This window comes from Ischnura elegans, chromosome X, assembly GCF_921293095.1.
Source record: "Ischnura elegans chromosome X, ioIscEleg1.1, whole genome shotgun sequence".
Classification (NCBI taxonomy): Eukaryota; Metazoa; Arthropoda; class Insecta; order Odonata; family Coenagrionidae; genus Ischnura; species Ischnura elegans.
This window is the reverse complement of record NC_060259.1, coordinates 11,941,356-11,951,736: the sequence shown is the minus strand read 5'-3', so window position 1 is coordinate 11,951,736 and position 10,381 is coordinate 11,941,356. Positions and strand designations below refer to the sequence as shown.

Below are 10,381 nucleotides of genomic sequence, written 5' to 3'. Positions count from 1 at the left end.
ACTGCGTACTCTTAGCCTCACGGGGCATGGTTTACGATTATTAACGCTAGATACTACCAATATGCACACACAACTCTCAGGTTCATTTCATCAGGTAGCTAATGAACTGTACTTTACTATGATATTAAGCGAAAATTATCCAACCTGCGTAACTACACTTAATTTCTTATTTAAGGAGTCAATTTATTACACTGGAAAGTGGCAAAAGTATATTTTGCCTGATAATATCCAGAATAATACAAAACGCAGTGAAGCAATGGCAATGCGGCGTGTTAGTCTGCTGCTAAGGACGCACTAGACAATCTTAGAGCAACGCATGTGCAGTACTGCCAACTGTTAGAAAATTCACTGCGTAGTCTTACCCTCCTTTCCCTTACTAAAAGTAAGCTACCGGATAGCCATAAAGAACATAGTTTTTGCAAAATAAACGTTAGATATTTAGTTATGATAGGTTGAAACACGATTAAAAAAATGATACAACTACTCACAGGTTTCATACATTCTTCAAATACAGATAGTCTGGATCGAAATGCAATTAATCAGAGGTAGCACATCTTACACTCGAAAACTATTGCATACACACATATTAAAGGAGGATCAAACCAGTTAAATAAGAGAGTAGTGGTCACATTAAATTCTCTTAGGCAGCGAATATGCAATTAAATCTGATCCATTGCCGAAATACTTATCGCAGAACAAATTATTTTGATACGAAACCCAGTGTTGAGAATAAACACGAGGATTTTAACCGAGGAAATATTTCCCTACCATAGGCCTTATTTTAAAAACTATGCTAATTTGAACAAAGGTAACTTCCCCACATGTGAACCGTTAAACAGCCAACAGTTAAAATAAACGCGGAACAACATTCCAGAATATTCCAAACATATCCGAAGGTCAGAACGATTGTAGAAGGCGTAATCGCATTTCTTTATGAAATAGACAGTCAGCTGATATTCTTAAAGTCGGCATTCAACAATCCTATTGCAAAGGGATTTATTACGAGCAACAGCGGAGCCTCTATTATCAACCTAAGATATATTATCATGCTACAGGTAATGCTTCAAGAATAACATAAGGAGATTTTTATGGATACGATTTTTCCCGGTGAAGCCAGTCCAAATATTTGGTCTTCACCGTCGATTTGTTCTCTAGGTAAGTTATGTTATTCACATCCTCGCAGAAAAATTGGGTTCGAAACCCAGTTTGGTTTCAAATAATATTCCTTCAACATGTTTAAGTCTCACATTGAGTACAAGAGGAAAGCATACCTACCTTTCATTCGATGATCTGTGGCTGAGCTCCGCTGTCCACCGGCGAATCCCCAAAATACTCATTTTCAGCAATACTTCACATTCAACACTCTACCGACCATGAATTTTCCATGAAAAATTGACAATTTCACTTCACTCCAGATCTAGAAAAGCACTCGCTCCTGTCATAGGGTAACACAAGAAATGTTCACATCATTTCTATGAGACACACTTTCTACTGACAGTGTTTCCGACGCTCTGTGTAGCGGACTGCATAAAGGGAGCGATAGAAGCTCGTTTTTAAGTCGTCCAATCGGTTGATTAATTGAATCATTCACTCCTTTCTCACAAAAATCTGGAAATAAAGAAATGGTCCCAAAGCTAAATATAATAAATAAATTTCACGGACTACACTATACACGCATTTATATGAAAAGAGGGAATGGCAAATCGGAAATTCAGGTCATTTACACAAATTTAAGCCATCGCTAAAAATCTGTTTTATGAAAGATTAGCTGATATTAGCTAGTGTAAATATCTGAACAGTTTTAAAAAAGGAACCTTGGGCGAATTGGTGAAAAAAATTGGAAAATATTTAATATTCTGATCGTATATTCGTAAAAGATGGGTGGTTAAGAGGTAAATTTTCACGTTCATTTTCGACTCATAAATTCTTACATAAATTCTTGCGTAATAAAATATATCACTTAATCAGTTCTCGCTGCAAGATCTAGAGAGTGCAACCCCCAAAATACGTGTTGCAAACAATACTTTATTTTACTATATCTTATTGCCCAAGTGAGTATTTTAATCTTGCACCTAACTTGCAAAACATTATGATTTAACATGAAGAAACAGCATGGGATAATAGGTACGTGTAAAAGACATACCTCTACTGTGCAGCAACAGACCATCCATCTCTCACCACTAATCGAACAAGTGCAAGACTCGGACTAGGCTTTAACAGAAGGGAAAACTCGAAGCGGTGCACTGCTTCTTACTCATACCTATAGGAGGATGGGGAATTGCTACGGAATGACGGGGGCGTTGCCTGGTACGAATAGCCCAAGGCAGAGTCAAAAAGTGTTGAACTGAATTTGAGTCGCCGTGCATCGCGGAGTCTGACGGGTGAGTTTCGGTTTACACGTCGCCTTGTTAGGGAGTTGGTGTCTGGGGGGGAGGCAGCGAAAGAGCGTCGCCGAGAACGAGGCACAGCACGAAAGTGACTCAGGGCACCACCCTCTACGCATTTAGGCCATTCGTTCTGTTTTAAGCGTGCGCGATCGCTCCATAAATTAGCTGACTTTTTTCAATTACATGTACTACGGCAGTTTTTTAATTTCGAAGGGAGCCTTCAAAACAAATTGACAAAAATGCATGCATAAAATTAAAATGAGAAATTGATCTCATGTGCCTAGTTTAATTAAAACAAATTAAATTGTATTTTTCCTTTGTGTTGTTTAGGAATCACGTAGCTCTTGCTGGAATCCATCTGAGATCATGAATTTCCGTGGTTTTGCATGGAAGGCCAGCTTTTATGGCACAGATATATCGTTTGGATTTCAAAGGTTTTCGTCGCGAAGGGAAAGCAAATTTTCATTGTTTCTCATCGTAAAAAACCACTGTTTATTCATGGAACCAGAGTGGGGGCGAGGATTGAATCTCAGCATATTCACAGCACTAATTATTTGGCGTCCCAATATCCGAATGTATACGTGTCGACGGGCCTAAACGTATGGTGTCAAACGAATCCAAACATCTGGGAATTAGGCTAAGCCAATTGTGGGCTACGTGCACGATGCAAACTTGTGGCATTTGGATTTCCCACTTTGGGAGTGATTCACTTTAGCCAATTAGAAGCTCACACCCCATTATTCCTCCCAGTCGTCATCAAAGTCGCTGACTTCGGCTCAATCTCCAACCTTAACCCTAAGGAGAGGACATGGGTGACTAAGGTTCTGTCGAGCGCGGCTCGGGACGATCTGGGGTACTACGTTAAGTGGACGTTCTCCTGGAAGTAGCGGAGAATTGAACGGACGAGCAACAAATTCTAATCTCTAACATTCAATCTCAAATAGTCATCTTTGAGGCGCATAGTCATTTGGAGGCGCACTATCTGAGCACTCACGTCATCGTTATGTTCAACTACAAAGTAATTTCCTCACACATGATTCAGCTATATTTCATTTTGCATTCTTCAATATAATTAATACAATACAATGCAGATCATGAAAAAATCAATAAATTTTGGAATCCCAAATAACTTTTTGTAAATCTATGCAACGAGATGCAGCCAACCTACACGGGGTATTAACAACATATACCAGAAATACGGAAGTATATAATCTGACAAGAGGTGAGAATATTCTGGGATAGGGGTACATTCATAGTACCACAAGCCACTCCCAGAGGTCAAAATTTCGTGAAATCTAGTACCTCACTTGCTATATATCCGCTAAAAAGAAATTGACATTTAATCGGCACTAATCCATCACTCACGGAAGCCAACAGGGTTCATTTCAAATCTGCGCTTGTTACTCACAATCGGCTTCTCCGTTAAAGTTACTGAAGCCTCGAGTTCCACAGCCACATTTTAAACAAAGGTAACGAAATCGTTAATTTTTATCATAGGAACAAGGTTCAAATACGTATTTGATCGCACGATTGGTGGGAATGCAATGCAAACAATAGCTTTTTGCATTTCATAGTTGCAAAAGGTAAAATTGCAGTCAGAGTGGTCAGTTTTCGGTCCCCCCGCTCGGAGGGACCAGCAGAAGAGAGGGCAGCGAGAGTGTGCGACGGGAGGTAAGGGTTGCGAATTAGCGGCCATTCCGAGGTTGAGCCACGCACAACTCGGAACTACCTCTGAGTACCACAAGCTGTGACAATTTTTCTGAACTTGAGCGCACTCGAGACCCACCCACTCCTCTAGCCAATCGCAGAAGACTGACTGATGAGAAAGTGTGTGGGAGGCCGCAGTCTCTCTCCGACTTCCGAGCGGTGCAGATCGTTCTCCAGTTTGAAGCGTTGCCGAACAGAATGCATGGAGTTCACACAGGGTTAGTCCGCCGCATAGAGGTTACTGGAGGGGGCGCGCCCTATGCTCTGTAACGGCGGGGAGTGAAGCCATGGCGGCGTGGCCAAACTTCGCATTTATCCATGTTACCGGGCCCCGCTATAACACAGAGTCTCACGAGGCAAATACCAATTTTTGCTCTTTACTCATAAAATAATGAAATTGAGCATTTTTCGCGAAAGGTGCGATGAAATTAAATATTATTACAAGCCAAATGAATTAATTTATGGTGGGTTAGAGCCGCTGTGACTCGCAGGAAGACAATTAACCCTAGAACGACGGACTGGGTCCAATGGACCCAGTTTGTAGTTTTGAAAGTTTATAATTATGTCAAAAATGCACGAAACTGATTTTGACGCCGTGACGTTTCCTAAATGTATGTCCTCTAAAACATAGCAAGAAATAACGAAAATGGGCTCATCACATTTTATAGTATATTACAAAGTTACATAGTGGACGGACTGGGTCCATTGGACCCAGTCGACTATTTTCAATGCTACGAGTAATTAATTTCAACTTGTCAGCAATTTTCTTATTTACTTTGTAGTTTTGGGAGATTCAATGCTTATGTAGTTATGAACAAAGTCGTAGGCGATACTTATAACCAATTAGTGGGCAATTTTTATGGATTTGCTTGAAGCCTTTCATATACTCTTACAATGTCACATTTAGAGTGATACGGTCAGAAACATGTATCCACATCGTTTCGTAATGGGTAGTTTTTGCAGCTTACTCTGGTTTGACGCATAGACAGTGTGAATTATCTACATTCAGTCCCATAATCTGTCAGTTTTATATGTGAGACCGCTCTAGCATCTAGCGTGTGAGGTGCTTTCGTGGTGGTCAGTCAGAAGTTACGCTCGCAAGCTGGAGTGGTCTTGCTGTCTACCGACATTTATTTTAACTTTTATTCCAACTATCTAACTGAAGACATTGAAGAATTTGAATTCCATAATTACATTTTGATACCGTACATGGTAAGTAAAAACCTTTATGGATTATATAAAAGATGATAATCTTTCATTCTAATGTACTACTTCAGTATTTACCACATTTACCAAATCGTTTACTCTTCAGATGGATTAGTTAGATGAACCTTGATTTTCATATACTATGATATACAGCAATTTCATTAGTCCTATCTTTGCAGGATGCTTAGTGGTACCAAATTTTGTGTTGTGTGGTATTGATGTGACTGAATTCATAGAGTGACTATTGATACACTGTGTAGTTGAGGAGCTAAGAAATCGGCGTCGCCCTTTGGATATTACAGTCAAAATAACTATCAAGATACTTTTGAGGTAGTAATAAAAAGAATTGTTTATGATTATTATAAAAATTAGCTGTTCTAGTAAAATAATTGAGCTCTTAGAATTGCTTGATGATATCAGAAACATAATATGAGACAGTGCTTCGCTAATTTTTTCCTCAATTCACAACAAAGGAGTAGCACAAACAATGTTATATTCCACTCATATCTAAGTAAAGTTTGGAAGGAAATATTAATAAATTTCATTGTCACTTTATTCACAGGCTTGCTTATAGTGACACACATTTAGATTGCATTCATCGAAAGATTGTAGAAGGACGTGTTAGGCATCTAAACATACAGCGCTGACAGGAAGAGGGTAGAAGTGACTCCGGTGGAGGTGAAGCCTAAAATGTTGAGTAAGAATGGAGAGGAACTGAACCTTGGGCGATTTTTTCTTCATCTTGCTGAGAAGATGATAGAAATATGAAAATGGGGAATTCCTATTGGGAGAAATTTTTTATTTCATGCAATCTGAAAGAGGTATGATAAACAAAACCTCATGCCACTAAAAAGGGTAGGAAGCGGAGGCGTAATATTTTGCGTCATATCCTATGTGCCGTGCGGAATTTTTATTCTATCTTCTGCTCTTTTGCTAATTTTGCGTCCAAAAATATTTGATGTTGTTAGAAAATGGACCACCAAACACACAGTTTTTTCAAGCTTTGTAGAACGAAGAAAATGACTCTGAAATAAATAAGATTCTGGGACTGCTAGTATTTATCATTTTTACAAGTCAAAAATGAAAATGTTTCACAGCTTTGGAGTAAACTAAACGGGCGACCAATATTCAACAGTATTATAGAGACAAAATAATACTGCGGGTCATTCGATTTGATAATGCGACAGAAATGAGGAAAAGCAGAGGCGAAGATAAGTTGCAGACTATTAGAGAGATATTTGATGGGCGAAATGAATATTTGAAATATGCATCCGTGCCAAGGTCCTGCATGACAGTTGATGAACAGTTGTAGATGTTCCGTGGTCGCTGTACCTTTAGAGTGTTTTTTTCATCAAAACCAGGAAAGTATGGAATTAAAATTTTGAATAAAATTCAAATTTTGGCTGCAAGTGGTAGTAGTGATTCATACAAGTGGAATATCCAAGTATACACAGGCAGAGACTCTAATAAAAGTCAAGAGGTCAATCAAGGGAAAATATTAGTTACAGGCATGGTTGTGGGACTAATCAGCCAGAAACATAATATGTGAAAGTAGACCGCCTACTATTCAAAGGTTTAGCGATTGTAGAGATCATGAGGTAAAATAAACGAGGGATTCCACCCGAGCTCACGTCTGTAAATGCCATACAGCCTACAGGGTTTCCTAACAAAGTAGTATCTCATGAATCTTATGGAATCCAAAATAAAACCAAATATAGGAAGAATTTACATCGTGAAAAAGAAAATGTGACAGTCCTTGACAACCTTAGCAACCTAGGGAAATCAGTGTCGTAAGTGAAACTGCAAAAAAGATAGAAATACATGAGCATCCTCTTCACGATGTGCACAAAAAATATGCCAAGAGCATTCAGAAATTTTATGCAATCAGTGCTTGTAGTACCATAACTGTTTTTAATAACATTTGTAAATGCATCATACTTTTGTTTCATTCAATTTGTTCCATGACTTATTTATCATTGACAAATAATCCATTTTGTAATTTGTGTAAATGTAATTGTGCTAATGAACATACATGAAAATGGTAAAAGTGGAGTGATATTTCTGGTAGACGGAATAATATTATGCTTCGCTGCAGTAATGTCTTCCAACAAAATAACTAAATAATAATAAAGAGGTGAAGAAATATGTTGGGGAAGTAAATAAGATGGAAACCATCACCAAACTTAGCCTAAATTCATCATAAACTCGTAATATTGTGGAAAAAATGTTTTAGGGTCCATTGGACCCAGTCAGGCTACTACGCGATAATTTTTTTCAGTCTTCCTAGGGTTAACAACGGACAATGAGGTGTTCAGTCAAGCATATTTAACTCAATGTTACTCGGAAAATAATGGCTGGTAATTTGAACATTGCATTAATTTGAACTTTCTGAATCTTAATCCGGAAATGAAAGATCGATTGAACACATTGTTATGAAACCGTCGTTTCTTCTGCAAACATAATTCGAATGCGATCGTCACCATTGAACTCGTCATGAACTGCTCCTGTAAGACAAAAATATTGATCAAAAAGTAAGTTGACATAATTTTTTCAATGGCACTAATCAGAAATACCTCAATACTTTATTTCATATAATTCCATTTTCACTCTGAAAGCCCTTATAAAAGATCGGTGCTACCACTCGTAATGCAAGTCAGTACTCAACTCAACTTCGTTTGAAAAATTACCAAATCACTGCGTTTCCGTATAAATTATTTTTACTATCCAAGCCCTTGGAAAAGATCACATAATAGAGCATACCACATCACTTAATACCCCTTTGCACTCGAGTGAACTCGACTAGGTGCGTGCTTCTAAATTTAACTTGACGAAAAGGTCAAAATATTTTGATTGCCAAAGAAAAACAAAATCAAGCATAAACATTTATTTAACGGGTAAATTTCAAAAACATAAATTCATGATACAAAATCATTTTGACATTGTTCAAGTACAATATTAATCTTTAGCAGATCAACAGCAAATATAAACATACACAAGGCATTGAGTGAGGCCAAATATGCAAAACCGATCTGCAAACAGTATAAGGCGATTGCAAATCACAATTTTTCCAGTGAGCAACTGGCACTCTTCATGATTCATCTCAGGAAAGTAAATGGCGAAAGGTTTTCGGAAATAGCTTTAAAAAAGGACCAGCAAACTTCCAAGGATATCCTAAAAAAATTAAAAAGAAAGGCTGCGTAACACCTAACAGATGTGAGTGGAAAAAAATTTCGTCGACAGTAAGAATTATATTTAAAAATACACCAATTCCAAAAAATATTACTATTATAGATGTTGGACAAAAATTAAGGTACTACAAATAATTACCACAATAACCATTTTGTCGCTTAAATTTTGAGATATGCTGAGAATAACTATGAAATAATGACCCTAAGGTAACTCTCAACACAAACTCCGAAATTGAATCCAAAACCACGGGATTACAGGTAATTCGAAACTGGAAAATCAGCTACTCTCGCCTAATTTATGTAAGGGTCGGTTTCGAATAAATGACCAGCTACAATTGAAATTCTACGTTTCTGTATGATCATACTTCCCTGATAATATTTCTGCACAAAGAACGTGATTCGCAAATTTAGTAACCTTGATGTCCAACTTCCTTTCTCTACGTTTAAAGCATTAAGTACCGATGAGATGTCATAGCATAAAGAACGCGAATGCCACATTTTCCTAAGATCTTTCCGTCATTGAAACAAATAATATTACAGACTTCCAAGTAATCATAACTGCTATACCATCTTTAACATTATAACTGTGAAATTGCGGAGTACCACGGTTTATTCCGCATAATACCGTGCAAGCCACCTAAAAAATGTGTGATAGGTGACAAGTTTCAATCGCATTATATCCTATCGGTAATATTATACTCAAAGAAAAAAGTAGGTAACATGATACTTACTTCGATAAAATACATAATTACTGCGTTTGACTAATAACATTATATCAACTATTCCCTTTCAGCACCCGAAACAATTGCAACGTCCTAAGCAACAAATTCAATATTTATCAGGTGTGGCGTACATTTTATGCTATATTGCATCGGTGCAACTATTTTATTCCATTTTTTTTAAACTCACCGATGGAAGATAAGACATGTCATCCTTCTATCTGTGCGATTACTGCACCTGTAAGCCGAGTAGCACACCATCTGCGAATGCAAATTTAACATACCATATATCTGCATAACGGAATGTTCCCCGATAAATATAATAATATCTAGAAAAATACACACACTACAAAGTATTTACGTACCTTTATATGATCTCTGCAGCCACTTGTTTCAGAAAAAACGTAATATTTTCTTAACAAGTACCTTTATGGCAAATTGAAATTGTTTGCCATCTTTTGCCGCCCGATAGCGACTTAACTTCAGCGTACAACGCGCCTACCTCTCCTTTCTTTTGAAACTTTTCCATTTCCTCACACTGTCTTTTCCACCAAGCCTCTCTTAGTTTAACGCCGTAATCGATTATTTATTTGTCTATACATTCTTTTGCCGTGCCTTGTCTCCACGTCCTTTCACTTTTTCCTCCCCTTCATTTGTTTTATCATTTCCTCCATTATACGCGGCTTTATTCTTCTACCGTCTAAGTAGCCAATAGACTTCTCAGCCACTTTGACTATTCCCGTTTTAATACTATCCCACCCTTACTCTACAGAGTGTGTACTTCCAATCTACCGGATACTATTTTCCGCAATTTCCTGACACTCTCTCCTCATAGTCCCCATCAGAGCTTCTACATTCCATTTCCTAGCCCTCCTAACTTTCATAAGTCTTTTGAATCTTACGTTGCATTTCACAAGTATTAGGTTATAGTCTGGATCTGTATCCTCTGCAGGGAAGCCGCGCGAGCTTTTCACACTATTCCTTAACCTCTATCTTACCATGATGTAGTCTATCTGAATACTCCCTCATCTCCTCCGGACTTTTCCATGTGTATCTTCGCCCTTTATGATGAGAGAACCACGTGTTTGTGATGAATAACTTATTTCTTCTGCGAAATTCTGCTGATTTCTATCCCCTGTCAGTCCGAATTCCTAATCCAAATTCTCCTATTTCG

General features: G+C 37.9%; 1 long non-coding RNA gene across 1 annotated transcript; it reads right to left on the bottom strand.

The window, feature by feature from the left end:
• Positions 1-8,169: 8,169 nt before the first annotated feature.
• LOC124171627 lies at positions 8,170-9,726 on the bottom strand. The gene is made up of 2 exons (XR_006867890.1): positions 9,398-9,726; positions 8,170-8,471 (listed from the first exon to the last, which is right to left on the bottom strand). It is a non-coding gene; the product is annotated as an uncharacterized LOC124171627 (long non-coding RNA).
• Positions 9,727-10,381: the final 655 nt, after the last annotated feature.